The 17,333-nt window shown below is 41.5% G+C and overlaps 1 non-coding gene across 1 annotated transcript; it reads left to right on the forward strand.

Annotated features, from left to right (window-relative positions):
• The first annotated feature begins 1,357 nt into the window (after window positions 1-1,357).
• Window positions 1,358-1,464, forward strand: LOC131482016 (U6 spliceosomal RNA). Its single transcript, XR_009246703.1, has one exon. It is a non-coding gene; the product is annotated as a U6 spliceosomal RNA (small nuclear RNA).
• Window positions 1,465-17,333: the final 15,869 nt, after the last annotated feature.

Here is a 17,333-nt window from a genome sequence, read left to right on the forward strand (position 1 = left end):
CAAAACCAGCACACATTATGGAATGCCAGGATGTGGTTGCCTGTACTGGATTTGACAGCAGCACCCAACCAGCACACGTGAGATCCAGGAAGGGAGGGGCAGAGCTGGCAAGGAGATTAAGGGGCTGGTCCCTTCGCCGGACAGCTAGTCCCACTGGAGAGCGTGGGCTGGGATGGGGACAGACCAGACTAAGCAAGGCTGCAACACCTGTGCGCTGCATGTGGACTAGATCAGGGAAAAGCCAGGCTGGGCTTATTATTCCTGCTAGTGCAAGCATAAATTGGAGTGGGTGGGGGATGTTTGGGCTTAGCCACAGCATCAGCTGGCACTGGGGACTAATTCTGTCAAGTCAAACCACAGAACCACCTAAAGAGTGCATAAACCGGGACTGAGAGAGACCTGGGAGGGAAAAAGTGGGTTCCTCCTTCTTGGGCCACTACTCCCGCGGGAGGGCATGAAAACTAGGACGGGGGCTGGGGTGGCTAGACAGAGAGGCACTCAACAACATCTGTGAGGACTGGAGAGTTGAGTTGGTTAGATGGAACTAAGCTTCAATACCCAGTGACAAGTACAAGAGCCAAATGGGATGTGGGACAGACTGGTCTACTGCTATACATACTGGCAAACCAGGGTAGGGGGCGGGACTGGTGGGGGTTATTGTGGGTCGCCCCGACTAATCTGCAGCTCCCACTGGTTGAAGGGTCGAGTATGTGCTGGGCAGAACCAGACTGGACTGCAACACCCTTTGCTTCCAGTGCAACTCGGGACTGAAAACAGAACCAACCCAGCAATTGCAACCACCAGCTGATCGTGGCGATGGACTGTGCCAGGCCATGTGCTTGCTAGAACACACAAGAATCTGGTCCGGAAATACCTCAAAGTTTCTTTGGAGATCTCCCCAGTTGAACTGCTGGACTCAGAACTCTAACCAAGAAAAGACAGAAAAGGTCAATCATTCATCTCAGCTATATGTTGGCAGCGAAATATGGGGCGAACGGAGACCTTATGATGGACCATATCAATCAGTGGACGACCTCATCGAGCGAAACTGGCAGCGATTCATAACTGGAGAACTATTAAAACCACTTGAGCAAATATCTCAGAGCATGCCCCACATCTGGGACTTGGGGTGGGCGGGAAACCGGGTGGGGCTTCTCCCTCAATATTCCCCTTTACCTCGGATACATGATGGAAACAATATGCACATAATAGTCTTACCCACTTCCCTATACCCCCTGAACCTTTTTTTTTTAACTGTAATTAACTATGTAACCATTGTCAACAACAATACAATAAAATAAATTTTAAAAAAATTTAAAAAAAAAGGAAAAGAGAAAAAAAAATAAGAGTCCAGACTGTGCTCACTTCAGTAGTACACTCACTAAAACTGGAATGATACAGAGAAGGTTAGCATGATCCCTGAGTAAGGACGACACACAAATTTGTGAAAATTGCAGTGAGACCCTGCCTTACGATTCTTCAGTACATTTTAGCCATTATAATTCCAGAAATTTCAAGGAATCAAACTTGGCTCAGCTACTCAACATTCAATTCTCTGACTTGGACAGGTGCTCCAAGTATTATTTCTTTCTTTCTTTCTTCTTCTTTTTTTTTTAGTATTAGTTGACTTAGACCTTGGAGTTTCACCGGCAATGTATTTCTGATGTTCTGTCCATGTTTGTTTATCTGATTGTATTTGCTTTCTCTCTTCCTGGTTACTCTGAATGTTCTGTTCTGCTTGGTCCTTGTTAGCATTGTTTATAGATTCATTAAAAAAAAGAAAGCGTAGTAATTTTAAATCATTTCAATAGGACAGGAGAATGAGTATATATAGTCATTCATCTTACGTCTGAGTCCTGTTGTGTGAATTCCTGAACTTTCTAGTTAGCATGCAGCCATTGGCAACAAAATAGCGTTTTTATCCCTGTGGTCTGCATTACATTGCACTGTTGTTTTTTCTGGGTTTTCATTTGTTTGTTTTAATTTGCTTGCATTTTCAGTGCCTCACAGTTTCTCCTTTTTGTGACTAACCACACAACAGCATGGGTATTTATGAAACGCAGCCACCCATTCAGACCAGAATATTGGCACTTTCACATCCTCAGCCAGAAGGCTGAGCAGCAGGTTCTGCATCTAAGCGAGCCTTCTCAGTGTCTCACAACCCCACACATTCTGTTTCTCTATAGTTCACAACCAGAAAAACGTAATTCTTTCAAGAAAATGTTCTCGCATCTCTGCAAGCGCAAAAATGAAGCCTAGACAAATAAATCCTGTTAGTTTAAGCTTTCAGATGGAAAAGCACAGAAAACAAGCAGAGTACAACAGATTCAGGCTGATCTGAATTTATTAGGGACCATTCATTGATTTGCAAATGTCTATTTTCTAAAAGATTGAAGCAAGCTGTATTAATGTATAATACCCTATGCAAGAAATAGTGCAACTTGTATATCATTAAAACTTGCTTTTAAAAATAAGGTTTTAGGTGCCCGGCGGCGTGGCCTAGCGGCTAAAGTCCTCACCTTGAATGCCCCAGGATCCCATATGGGCACCGGTTCTAATCCCGGCAGCTCCACTTCCCATCCAGCTCCCTGCTTGTGGCCTGGGAAAGCAGTCGAGGATGGCCCAAAGCTTTGGGACACTGCACCCGCGTGGGAGACCCGGAAGAGGTTCCAGGTTCCCGGCATCGGATCGGCGCGCACCGGCCCGTTGTGGCTCACTTGGGGAGTGAAACATCGGATGGAAGATCTTTCTCTCTGTCTCTCCTCCTCTCTGTATATCCGGCTTTCCAATAATAATAAAAATCTTTAAAAAAAAAATAAGGTTTTAATGGGTATTAATTGATGATTTCAAATAATACATATTATTTAAAGGAGGAGCTTCAATTATAAATTGCTGTGTAGTTACTTCACTGAATAAACAGTTTAACAGTAAGCCTGGTGCTGTGTGAAATGTCTGGAGCTGCAGGGTCTTAGAACAGATATCTTTCTGTTTGTTTTTAGCCAAAGAAAGAGGCTCTTTCTCTTTTCCGAAAAGTAATTGTCTTAGACTTAACCGTATGGAACACATTTCTGCAAATAAAGATACTGCAGATAATCAAGCAAAAAAAAAAAAATACAAATAGCTACTGGAAAGCTATTATTCAGATCCTTAAAACTATGGTGTTAGCCAGAACTTTCTTACAAAAGGCACTGCTTTCACATCTGTAATTACTAAGGTATATAAATAACTCCCAAATTAAAGCATAGTGCTTTCTTTATTTCTTCCGCTTGGGAGATTGAAATAAAGTTGACACAGGGCAAGACCTTGTCTGTAATACTCTCATGTCACTCTGACTACTTTGCTGCCTTTAGAATCAGATGAATTTTATCTGTATTTATGGTCTTTTGGAGGATGAATGTAACTAAGTATTAACCATTAACCTGCAGAATACAGAACCTTGCAGTTTTATTTCTTGCTCCCCAAACCAGAAATTCCTTATGTGACTTCCACTGAAATCTCTCACCATCAAACTCTGGCTTAAGATACAATTGAGGTTAAAATAAATTCTACTTTGAACCAAGATCATTTTAAAAATTGTAAAATTTTGTAATGAAATAAGCCTGAGGACTTCCATTTGGCCATGGCTTCTCCCCATAGACAGTGATCCTATTGGTACGTAACATACTGATTTTTCCAGAATTTTATATCTTTTCACTTGGCTGATGACAAGGCAGCACCACAGTGCTGCAGTGGACTCTTTCTCACAGATTTCCTGTCCCAGGCTTTTTTGTCTCTTTGGAACATCTATTTTCAAACCATCCTGGGGAATTTGGCTTTTACAAGCTGTGGAGGAGGCTTGTGTTAGATAGAGGGCATGTTGGCTGGAGGCCAGACCTCTTTCCCAATCCTCACTCGTATTCCTCACTTTCACATACACGGGATCTTTCCTGATTTCATTAAGATTGTGATTTGACATAAGATTTGAGTTTAGCGAAGACTGGCCTTTTTAAAAGATAAGCCAATGAAAGCCTTATGTATTTCAACATTAATATTTTTGAAGAGAATCTGGTTCTTAGAATGAAGCTACAAGTGAAAAATAATTTCTTGATCTTCTGAAGGAAAGACCAGTTTGATGGATTGAAAACTCACTGTTCTCTACAATGTTACTGTAGTGATTGAGGGTGGGGTAAATGCAGTTAGGGAATTGATAGACTTCAAGAACAGGACACGTCTAGCTCCTGGTCCAATGAATATTCAGATTTAACCCATATGTGCAGAGCTCTAATTCTGTGTCTGGCTCCATGCTGTGAGCTTTTCTGCATGTCCTCCTAAGTGTTCTTAATAACACCTTTAAAGTGTGTATTATCATGCCCACTTCATAAGCAAGGAGTAAAAGCTCAGGCAGGATTAAATGCTGGGTGAAAAAAACACACAGTTCTTAGGCAGAAGAGAACACATCTCCCCAGAACTTTCTATTACATATGTCATAATATGATTTAGGTTCTAGAACCTGAAACTCTGGCAGTTTATGCAATACTTCCTACCTCCATATTAATCGTACTGTTCTGAACTAGAAGTCTAGTATTTTAAGGGGAAAAATCTACTTTGGGTGAAATGACTAATTTATACAGTAATCCCATGGAGATACCACTGCATTTCAAAGCTATCTTATCCCTTCAATAGCAAGCTGCTAACATTCTGACTTTTGGAAGTCAAAAAAAGTGGTTATCCAGCTCTGAGAAGGACTCCCCAGCGAATTCTCCACTTTTAAGGATTTTAAATAGTTCTCACATTAATAAGATACATTTGAAATGGCTACTCAAATAATTTGTTTTGACTTGAAATTGTCCACCTAGCTCTCAAGATGAGTTATAATGCAAAGATTTTATTTATGAGAAAACTAGTAAAGTTTTTTGACTTTGTGGCATGACTGCATTTGATGTTTTAGTTTTTCTCAAATCCAGAGATAATTATCCAAAATACACTCAGAAAAAATATGTTCTTATGCATAAAATATATTGATCCAAATTATGATGCTTCCTCAGCACTATTCACTGTTGTATGTTCTCATTTTTTAAAAGTTTTGTACTTTTGTTCTGTATTTATAAAACATTAAGCACAAGCTGGCTTGTTAAATTATAAGAACAATTGCAAATAATCCTTTGAAGAAATGAAAACCCTGAATCAGCAGAGCTACAGCAAACCTGGAATCACAGGGAGACTAAGTTTGTTTTCTTTCTCCTCTCCCTTCACTGAGTTTCCCCTTGAATCTAACTTTAAGTTTCTATAGCTGTGGACCTGGCATAATAGCCTAGTGGTTAAATACTCATCTTGCATCCACCAAGCTCACATATGGGTGCTGGATCATGTCGTGGCTGCTCTACTTCCCATCCATCTCCCTGCTTGTGGCCTGGGAATGCAGTAAAGGGTGTCCCAAAACCTTGGGACCTTGCACCCACATGGAAGATCTGCAAGAAGTCTCTTAACTCATAGCTTGGGATCTGCTCAGCTCCCGTTGTTTTGGTCATTGTTAGTGAACCAGTGATGATGGAAAATCTTTCTATATCTCCTTCTCTCTGCAAATCTGCCTTTCAAATAAATAAATAAATAAAATCTTTTAAAAAATTGCATACTTTACCTATCTAGAGTATCTTAGGAATAAAATTAGATGTAATTTAGAATAAATGCCTATATGTTCATATCACATAAAATATATCATGTATTATATGAAATACATATTTATTGTATAGTATATGTTATATAATATGAATAATTTGTATTATATGTAAATAATATATAGTTTTATATATAATTTACATGATATATATAAAATGTATGTGTGTGTATATGTGTATGTGTAGCCTTACCTCAGTGTTCACAGAAAATTGGTTCAAGGACCTCATTTTGTTAAGATTTATTTTTTGCTTGAAAGGCAGATTTACAGAGAGAAAGAGAAACAGAGAGAAGGTCATTCAATTCCTGAATGGCTGCAAAGGCAGAGCTGAGATCTTAAGCTGAGATCCAGAAGCATCTTTTGGGTTTTCCATGTGGCTGCAGGGTTAAAAGGACTTGGGCCACTCTGTTGCATTCCTATAGGTCAAGTAGGGAGCTGAATTGAAAGTGGAGCAGCCAGGACAAGAACTGGTGCTCAAGTGGGATACCAACATCACAGGATGGAGGACCAGCCTGTGCACCACTGTACTAACCTGGCAAGACCTTTTGGACCACTGAAAATGTTGATCCGCAGATACCCAAGATGCATAAGTGAAATGGCACAGTATTTCCATGTAACTCTTCTCATATTATTATCTTCTCATCTCCAGATTATTTGTAATACCAAATGTAATATAAATGCTATGAAAATAGTTGTTATATTGTATTTTTAGTGAATAATAAGTGTATTTTTAATGAATAATAATGACAAGTACAAGTTCAATACAGACACAGAATGTTTTCTTGAATATTCCTCATCTGGTTGGCTGAATCTGTGGATGTTGGATTTGTGAGTATAGAGTGCTGACTGTATTTGTAAAGTTAGGAATCTGCTCACTGCAGAATGGTAGAAATCAAGTCAGTCTTTAGCTGCCACAGCCAGAAAACAAAGCAAATTTTATTGCAGAATCATTCTCTATAATGCTGAGAAACATATTTTTTGGGGGTAGTGTTTAGCATAAAAACAAACCACCACCACCACCACCAACAATAACAGCAAAAAGGCCAGAGGGTATCATCCCCAAAGGTGGCTGCATTCTAATTCAGGGCTGTTTAATAAACAAAATGGTCTCAGGGAACCCCTCTCTACATGCTATTAACCTTAATACAAATATACTGATCTATCTGACCTTCCATGCCTGTGTGTTAGGGGCAACTGTGCAAAGACCTTATTCACTGGCAATTTTTTTTAAAAAAAGATTTGTTTATTTATATTGCAAAGGCAGATATACAGAGAGGAGGAGAAACAGAGAGAAAGATCTTCCGTCTGATGGTTCAGTCCCCCAGCAGCCGCACCAGCTGGAGCTAAGCCAGTCCGAAGCCAGGGAGCTGGAGTGTCTCCAAGGTCTCCCATGTGGGTGCAGGATCCCAAGGCTTTGGGCCATCCTTGACTGCTTTCCCAGGCCACAAGCAGGGAGCTGGATGGGAAGCGGGGCTGCCGGGATTAGAACCGGCACCCATATGGCATCCTGGGCACGTTCAAGGCGAGGACTTGATAGTTGCTAGGCTATCGTGCCAGGTCCTATACTGGCAAATCTTAGCACAGATAAGACATTTTCTTTCAGAGAAAGAGTGACAGAGATAGGGATTGAAGGGAAGGAGAACAGGAGGGAGAGAAGTATACAGACCAAAAGAGTACAGTGGAGACTGTTATTTCTCTTCTCTTACCCTATGCACATGTTCAAGAGAAGACTGGTGGATGAATGACAGATGCTTATGTGTTGAGTGCCACAGCTAGGTGCACAATCAAGACTGTACACATGCTCACAATGGGTGTTGACAATTGTTTCTAGCAAATTTTGGGCACCTTGGTAGGCCATTGGCCTTTTAGGGAGGAAAATGAAATTCTTCCAGGTGCCACAATTCCTTTGTGCTGGACCCTGACATTCCATGGGAATGAGAGGTCTGTGATCATCTCCTGTTTCCACATCATTCTTCCAGATTCTCCTGCTGGTTTATTCTGTATCCACAAATTCAACCAACCAGATGGGAGATAACCAGTAAAAAAATGTTGTGTCTGTACTGAGCACATACTGGCTTTTACTTCGTGTCATTATTCACTAAGCTATACAATATAACCAGCAGGAGAAAGCTTGTTCATCAGAGACAGTTGCAGTGAACAAGTGCATCCCACAGTAGCAGGCTGGAACTCCATGCTGGCACACTGTGGAGGAGCCACAAAATGCATTATTTTCCTGTACAGCTCCAGTATGCGGTCAGTTAGCTAGAAACTGACCACCTGAACAAAAAATTCTGAAGATCCTTGTGGCTTACTATTTTTAAGCTCTCTTGTAAGCTACTTACATGATGTTTTAAAAAAATTTTTTTAAAGATTTGTTTATTTGAAAGTTGGAATTAGAGAAAGAGAATTTCCATCTGCTGGTTCATCTCTCAGGTGGCTGCAAGGGCAAGGTGTAAGCCAAGCTGAAGCCAGAAGTCAGGAGCTTTATCCATGTGTTCCATGTGGGTAGCAAGGGCTTTTTCCAGGACATTATCAGGGAACCAAACTGAAAATGGAAGAGCAAGGACATGAACCTGCTCCACCCACTGTAACACAGTGTTGCCAACCTATCTTTTCTTATATCCTAGGCCTCTGTCCAGGTATGTTCTCTGCTTTACTTCTTATTGCAAAAGCAAGTGACTTTTTGAAAAGTAATTTCTGTTTCTAGAGTGGGAAAAGAGATTTTTTTGTTTCTTTTAATTGCAGGTTGGAACTACATGAGTAATAAAGGCTTAAACTGAGTAGTCAATCTTCAACAAATGGGTATTTATTGTGGACACAGATGATATGACTGGACTGTAGCATTTTGCAGAAATGAGAAAGTTTCTGATAATAAACAACAATGACATTCATACAGTATGACATAATTTATAAAATATTTCCAAGCCTCATATAGTTTCATCTCCAACATTTAATATACTTTTTTTGACCTTTTTTTTATTCATTAGTTACATTTTATTACATGACACAATTTCATAGGTACTGGGATTCTCCCCCCTTTACCCCAAACCCTCCCCCCATGGTGGATTGCTCCATCTTGATGCATAATCACAGCTCAAGTTCCGTTGGGATTCCCTCATTGCAAGCATATACCATACATAGAGTCTAGCATCCTATTGTCCAGTCAAGTTCAATGGCCTCTTAGGGAGGCCCTCTCAGGTTTGAAGGCAGAGCCAGCAGAGTGTCATCCCGATCAACTAGAAGCTCCAACATATCATCAGCAATAATCCAGGTACGATGAGGCTGGTGCAGCGTCCACTGATTGAAATAGTCCATCATAGAGTTTCCCCTTGTCCAGTATTTCGCTGCCAACATATAGCTGAGGTAGTTGATTGATCTACTCCATCTTCCATCTTTTCTTGGTTAATGTTTTGATTCCTCCATTTTGATCAAGGGAATCCCCAAAGAAACTTTGAGGTGTTCCCAGTCCAGGCTCCTACATGTACTAGTAAGCACAGTGCCCGCCACAGTCCATCACCCCGATCAGCTGGTGGTTGCAGCCACTGGGTTGGTTCTATTCTCAGCCCTGACCTCCACTGGAACCAATGTGTATTGCAGTCCATCCCGGCTCTGCCCATCACACACTTGGCTCTCACCCAAACCAGTGGGAGGTGTGCTGGTCGGGTGCTGCAATCCCTACTGGCACAGGCCACTTCGCCTTGGCATTTTGTGTTGTGTACTGTTTTTATCGCAACCGAACCTGGCCAGGACCCCACACAGTTCCAGCGCTCGGGCTTGCCAGTGGATGACGTGAACTGACTCAGTCTGGTCCGCCCCCAACCCGAGCCAAATGTATGCTAGAGGGTCACTTTCCAAAGCTTCTTCTGGGTTGTTTACCTCCATGCTTCCTGCGTTTATTTCTAGGGTCAGTGTCCTGTCAGAGGAACTGTTCAGATTCCTCCATCAGACCCTTTCCTGGTGTCAGGCTTCACGCATACCAGCAGGTCCTTTGGCCAGCACCACTCTTCAACCCATTCTGGTTCCTGCTGTTGGAAGTTTCAGCCAGCCACGGCTCGTCCATACCCACATATGGCTCATATATGGCTCAGTTGAGGTTGAAACCTAGCCGAGCCCGTCCCACATCTACCCTGGCCCTCCGGAGCACCAAACTGTGCTGTGGTCTAACCTGGCATGGTGCGTCAAGTCCGAATCCATATTTGTGCCAAGGGACTACAACTGTGACCCGACCAGAACTCAGCCCCCTTCCAGTTCCTGCGCCCCTTAGTGGTAAGCTCCACCCAGCCAAGGCCTCCCCCAAGCTCCCCAACCAGGGCTGTTCCCAGCCAGAGGTTAAGTATGCCAGAGGTTGCTTTGGGTCAGCCCAGCACACCCCATAGACTGTCATGTCTCCTGCATAATCTCCACCGGCACTCCTAAACCATCCAGTGGGGTCAGAGTTTCCATGGGGATTGATCCACACATGCTTGACACATTCTAGCCCCGGGTATGGTTCTCGAATGCCAGTCAATGTCATGGTCTTGCCTACTGTGACCCCTCTGCTGATCTCTCATCCTATCAGGCAATGGGGACATCCTGCTGGACAAGCCCGGAATTTTGCCTTTTGAATGAACTGGTGTTTGGCAATCTGCACTATAAAGTAACTACAGATTCAGCAGAGGAAGATTTACTGCCATTGAGAATCTTAAGGACTAATACATGTTCCCAGAGCACTGTGAGTTCAGCATGGAGCCACTCATGCAGCATATCAAAGAACCCAAATTCCAGAACTTCCTGGCCGGGCTGGCCGCCCGGGAGCCTCTCACCCCATGTACGTACGTATGTGGTGGCAAGCTTGGCTGTGCCAGGCTGGAAACCTGGCCCCGCTGGGCAGCATGGCTGCCCGGAGGTTGAGACACTCAGGCTTCAGCCCCGCCCCTCCTGGCTCCTCCTGCACTTCAGCCGCGGGGCATGCTGGGGAAGTCAAGATCCGCTTCTCAGAGTCCTGGAGCCACCCTCCCACCCCAAAAGAGGGTCATCAACCAGGATTCTGGCAAATCTCCAACATTTAATATACTTTTTTTTTTTAAGAACATCACAACATATTTTTTTTAGTTTTTATTTTTTTTAAAAATTCATTAATTACATTGTATTATGTGTCACAGTTTCATAGGTACTGGGATTCTCCCCACCCCTCCCCAAACCCTTCCACCATGGTGGATTCCTCCACCTTGTTGCATAACCACAGTTCAAGTTCAGTTGAGATTCCCTCATTGCAAGCGTATACCAAACATAGAGTCCAGCATCTTATTGTCCAGTCAAGTTCAACGGCTTCTTAGGTATACCCTCTCTGGTCTGAAGACAGAGCCAGCAGAATATCATCCCGATCAATTAAAAGCTCCAACATACCATCAGTAAAAATTTACATCATTATGGAATTAATTGACATAGTAATGAGTAACCAATATGTTAAAAGTAAATGCGAGTTCCTAGCCACCTTCTGTGACCACCTCATTGACATTTCAATTTTAGTTTATACACAACATATAACGTACATAACATAACATGTTATACATAACATCATATCATCTTAAATTAAGGCGAACATGTGGTATTTAACCTTTTGGGATTGGCTCATTTCCCTTAGCATTATGGTTTCCAGTTTGGCCCATTTGGCCACAAAGAACTGCATTTTGTTTTTTTTAGTAGCTGAGTAGTATTCCATGGAGTAGATGAACCATAGCTTTCTTATCCAATCCTCTATTGATGGGCATTTTGGCTGCTTCCATGTTTTTACAATTACTGATTGTGCTGCTATGAACATAGGAGTGCATGTTGGTTTCTCATAAAACAAGTGTCCTGGATATATTCCTAGGAGTGCTATTGCTGGATCATACGGTATGTTGAATTTGAGTTGTTTGAATGTTCTCCATACTGATTTCGATAGAGGCTGTACCAGCCTGCAGCCCCACCAGCAGTGGAGTAGGGTTCCCTTATCCCCGCAACCTCGCCAGCAAGTGTTGTTGGTGCTTTTATTCATGTGGGCCAGTCTTACTGGCGTCAGGTGGTACCTCATTGATGTTTTAATTTGGATTTCCCTTATTGCCAGGGAACTTGAGCATTTTTTCATATGTTTATTTGCCATTTGGGTTTGTTCCTTTGTGAAGTGTCTGCCCATTTCCTGTGCCCATTTCTTGAGTGGGTTGTTTGTTTTGACATTTTGGTTGTTTTGTAGCTCTTTGTATATTCTGGAGATTAGCCCTCTATCACCTATGTCGTGTGCGAAGATCTTCTCCCATTCTGTGGGTTGCTTTTTTACTTTGTTGATTGTTTCCCTTGCTGTGCAGAAGCTTCTTAGTTTGATGAGGTCCCATTTGTGTATTCTGGTCTTGATTGCTATTGCCTTTGGTGTCCTTTTTAGGAAGTCGGGACCTACCCCTAGATCTTGCAGAGTATTTCCAACATTTTCTTCCAAAAGTTTGAAGGTTTCTGGATGTAGGTTTAGATCTGTTATCCATTTAGATTTGATCTTAGTGTATGGTGAGAGATGTGGGTCTATCTTTTCTTTTCTGCAGGCTATCAACCAGTTGTCCCAACAGCATTTATTGAACAGACCTTCCCATTTGCCCGGATTGTCATTTGTCTTTTTGTCAAAGATTATTTGGCTGTATCTGTGTGGGTTTCCTTCTGGTGTTTCTATTCTGCTCCATTGATCTTCCTCTCTATCTTTGTGCCAGTACCAGGTTGTTTTGATAACCACTGCCCTATAGTATGTCCAGAGGTCCAGAACTGTGATTCCCCCTGCTAACTTCCTGTTCTTCAGGATGGTTCTAGCTATTCGTGGTTTTTTGTGTTTCCAGATGAACTTTTGAATCATTGTTTCCAGTTCCATGAAGAATGTTTTGGGCAATTTGATTGGGATTGTGTTGAATGTATATATTGCTTTTAGCAGTATAGACATTTTAATGAGATTGATTTTACCTATCCAGGAGCATGGGATATTACTCCATCTTTTGAGGTCTTGTTCAATTTCTTTTTTAAGTAGTTTGTAGTTTTCTTCAAATAAGTCTCCTACATTTTTGGTCAGATTTATTCCCAGATATTTCATACTTTTCTCTGTTATTTTGAATGGTATCTTGCTGGTTAAGTCTTTTTCCATCTTGGGGCTGTTTGCATACACTATGGCTGTTGATTTTTGTTCATTAATTTTGTACCCTGCCACTCTACCAAACTCTCGTACAAGTTGTAGCAGTCTCTGTATTGAGTCTCTTGGCTCTTCTACATAAAGAATCATGTCATCTGCGTATAGTGAAAGCTTGACTTCTTCGTTTCCCATTTGGATTCCTCTGATTTCTTTTTCTTGTCTTATGGCCTCAGCAAGTACCTCTAGGACTATGTTGAATAGTAGTGGAGAAAGTGGACATCCCTGTCTTGTTCCAGATCTCAGTGGGAAGGGTTCCAGTTTTTCTCCATTCAGTATGATGCTGGCGTTGGGTTTTTCATATATTGGTTTGATTATGTTGTGGATTTTTCCATCTATGCCTACCTTGGTTAGGGTTTTTAGCAGGAAATGGTGTTGGATTTTGTCGAAAGCTTTTTCTGCATCTATTGATACTATCATGTGATTCTTGTTTTTCAGTTTTTGGATGTGGTATATCACATTTATGGATTTCCGAATGTTGAACCATCCCTGCATTCCAGGGATGAATCCTACTTGATCCGGATGAATGATCTGTCTGATGTGTTTTTGAATTCTATTGGCTAGGATTTTGTTGAGAATCTTAGCATCAATGTTCGTCAAAGACATAGGTCTGTAGTTTTCCTTCTCTGTTGGTTCTCTGTCTGGTTTTGGGATTAAGGTAATGTTGGCTTCATAGAATGAGTTTGGAAGGGTTGCTTCCTTTTCAATTGTTTTGAAGAGTTTGTAGAGGATTGGGGTTAGCTCTGTTCGGAATGTTTTGTAGAATTCTGTAGTGAAGCCGTCTGGGCCTGGACTTTTCTTTGTTTGGAGGTCTTTAATCACTGATTCAATCTCTGCTTCAGTTATGGGTTTGTTCAGGCCGTTTGTTGCTTCTGGGCTAAGTTTTGGCAGGTTGTGTGAGTCTAAGAACTTTTCCATTTCTTGGTGGTCTTCTGATTTGTTGGAGTACAGTGCTTTGTAGTAATTTCTAATTATGTCCTTAGTGGTTGTGGTGTCTGTTGTTATGTTGCCTTTTTCATCTTTGATGCTGTTAATGCTTGCTTTCTCTTGTTTTTTTCTTTGTCAGTTGGGCCAGTGGGGTGTCTATTTTGTTTATCTTCTCAAAAAACCAGCTTTTTGATTCATTGATTTTGTGTATTTTTTTTATTTCTATCTGATTAATTTCCTGCCTTGTTTTGATGATTTCTTGTTTCCTATTGTGTGTGTGGCTCTTCTGCTGCTGTTTTCCCAATTCCTGGAGGTGTGTGTTTAGTTCCTGTATTTGGCGCCTCTCTTGGGCCTTAACATGAGCTCCAATTGCGATGAGTTTGCTCTGTAGCACTGCTTTGGCAGTGTCCCACAAATTTTGGAATGTTGTGTCAGAGTTTTCATTGGTTTCCATAAATTTTTTGATCTCATCTTTAATTTCTTCTGTGATCCATTGTTTGTTTAATAGCATATTGTTCAGCCTCCAAGAGTTTCTGTATTTCCTGGGGCATTTTGAATTGCTGATTTCCAATTTCATTCCGTTGTGGTCTGAGAGGGTTTTAAAAGTAATAGGTAACACTTAAGGAATCTTACTATGAGCATACAAGTGTACCTCAAAAATTTGTTAATAATGGGATTAAAAAACAGATTTTGTATTTTTATTATTTTTCAAAATTTTATTTTTATTTTAAAGGCAGATTTTACAGAGAAGAAAGGAGAGACAGAGATCCTCCATCTGCTAGTTCACTCCCCTAATGGACAGAGTGACCAGCGCTGATCCTAAGCTGGGATCCAATTACTTCTTCCTTGGCTCCCAAATGGTTGAAAGAACCAAAGTACACAAGCATCTTCTACTTCTTTAATAGGTCACAAGCAGAGCGTTGGATCAAAAGTAGAGTAGCTGGGTCTAGAACTGGGATTCTGGTGCTGGTAGGCAGAGAAGTAGACAGCTTTGCCACCATGTCATCGCATATAGTGGATTTTTTGTTGTTGTTGTTTGTTTTTTTGTCTAGTTTTGAAATCTATGAATACTTTTTTTCGTAATGCTTTTTCCATGAAATTTTGAAGACGCCTCACATGTCAGCCAGTTACACTTAATGTATTCAATCCCCAAGTTAAGCTAATAACTTTACCATTCATGTGTGGGAAAACTGAGGCTGAAGTGTTACAAGCATCATGCAGTCTATCACTGCTACGTGACAGCCATCCAACTGCTTCACACCCTCACTGCCTGCAAATGGCTCTGCTGAATTGTTGCCTGAGAGGCCAACATCTATAGTTCCATATTTGCATGCTCTTAGGAGAGATAAGAGGAGGGTGGTGTCCCCGGCTTGCATTATCCAGTGTTCTGGAACTACGTTTCTGCCTACTTGGTGTTCTTAAAGGGAAAGAAAGTCTCTGGCTTTGAAATGATAAGTTATAGAAAACACGCAGTTTTTCCTTTTTCTAAAAGTATCTTCTCACGAGTTTCATGCTTCTCCAGGCACTCTTTGGGGGATGTTGACTTGAGTTGTCATAGAAACAAAGTGGTTCTTGGGCAGAGCTAAAAGCTGAAGCACGCTACACTCCCAGGGTCTTATAACTCTCCCTCTCTTCTAAAAGGTAGCTAGGAAGACAGTGAAAGAAAGCAGTAACATTTAAAAACAGCATTAAAACACAGTGCTAATTAGAGCCACATTCTGAACCTATTTTCTGTTTTAGCTGTTTCCTCTTGGTCAGGGCAAGCCCTGCTTCACCATTCATCTCAGGGAAGACATAGGACCTGGAAGGTAGAAAGCTTTGGATCATATCCCTCTTATTTATTCTTCTACATTGGGATCCTGGGGCAAGTTATTTTCCCTCTATGCTTACATTTCAATTCTTGTAAAGTGGGGATACTGTCTACTTGATAAAACAGTTGTGAGGATTAAGATTCCACAGCAAAGCAGCTAGTATGAAGTTCGGCCCTGATTGGTTATGATGGCTTTTCAGGTAAGCTAAAAATGGGACCATCAAAATAAAAGCTAATTTTTGCCATTGCTTTAGGCCTCACATAAGAATGGGTTTAGTAACATCTTTCTTCTTGGCTTTCCGTATCATTTTATATTATCTACATGTTGTTTCTGAACCACAAAGTTTAAAGATTTAATGGAGTTCTTATACACAGCAACAGGATACCATGGGGCAGCCTATGGGATTCCCTTTGTATGCCTCTAGCATGGTGCAAATTTGCAAGCATTTTCTTGTCTGTAATCACACTTGAATGTTTTCATGAGTCCTATAGATGTGGCATTTCCTCAACTACCCTAAGAAGACACTAAAGCACACTGGGCTCTACTAGGACAACAGGAATCTCCTGTAGTATAGGAGACTCAGTGATGTTTAAACGCAGGCTGTTCCATCCTCAGTGTCAAACTACATCCATCCCTTTCACTGAGACGAAGTCTCCCTCCTCTGTAGTGCCTTGTTACACTTTCAGGGACCCCAGGGAGGGAGTGATCCCTCTCCCCTAGTACTGCAACTGCTGTGTTCTCCCACAACTTTCTCTCTGTAGACAGCAGGATGAAGAAAACCCATTCAAATGGCTAGAGTAAGCTCCTTTCTGATGATTCTACTTGGAGTACTTAGGTTCTTCATGCCTCTTTCCATGTAGAATAAATTTTCCTACAACCAAAAAACTCCCGGCTCTCCACAATCCCTGTGGCCTAATGAATGAAATGAGAATCCTCTACAAGTCCTTCCCAGTCTAGTCACAACTTGCTTCCAGGTGCTTCTCTTTGGACCTCTGCTAACCTTCTCCTCAGCCTTTTTCCACCTTAGTAGTCCTGATCTTTTAGCTCTGCATAATGAATATATTTTTATGGCACAGATCATTTTATATATCAGTGCCTTATTCATGTTCCTTTTTTGATAGGGATATTATATTTCCCTTCCCTTGAGGGCATACTTCTAATTCATTTTCAATGCTCAGCTTAAATTCCAGGCCTTGCAACTACTTCTCCAGGCAGTATTTGGCTCTTGTTGCATATTATGATAGCATATGAACATGTTCTACTGGGAAAGGACTTATACAATACAGTCATTGTAGATTATCCTTCATTTGTCCTACTAGGTTATGATCACCTGAAAGTAATGGGAAATGACGTTTTAAAAAAAGATTTATTAATTTTTGTTTGAAAGGCAAATTTACAGAGAGAAGGATGGAGATACAGAGAGAAAGATCTTCTGTCTGCTGACTCCCTGAGTGGCCATAGCAGCCATAATTAAGCTGATCCAAAGCCAGGAGCCAGGAGTTTCTTATGAGTCTTCCATGTGAGTTCAGGGTCCCAGAGCTTTCAGCTGTACTCCACCACTTTCCCAGGCCACTAGCAGGGAGCTGGATGGGAACAGAGCAGCCAGGACATGAACTGGTACCCATATTGGGTCCTGGCACATGCAAGGTAAATATTTAGCCAGTGGGCCATCGCTCTGGGCCCAGTGGGAACAGCTTTTCTGTAAACATTCAGTGCAAACCAGTGGCAAAAAGCTAGACACTGAATAAATGTTTGTTGAATGAAT

This window comes from Ochotona princeps, chromosome 1, assembly GCF_030435755.1.
Source record: "Ochotona princeps isolate mOchPri1 chromosome 1, mOchPri1.hap1, whole genome shotgun sequence".
Lineage (NCBI taxonomy): Eukaryota > Metazoa > Chordata > Mammalia > Lagomorpha > Ochotonidae > Ochotona > Ochotona princeps.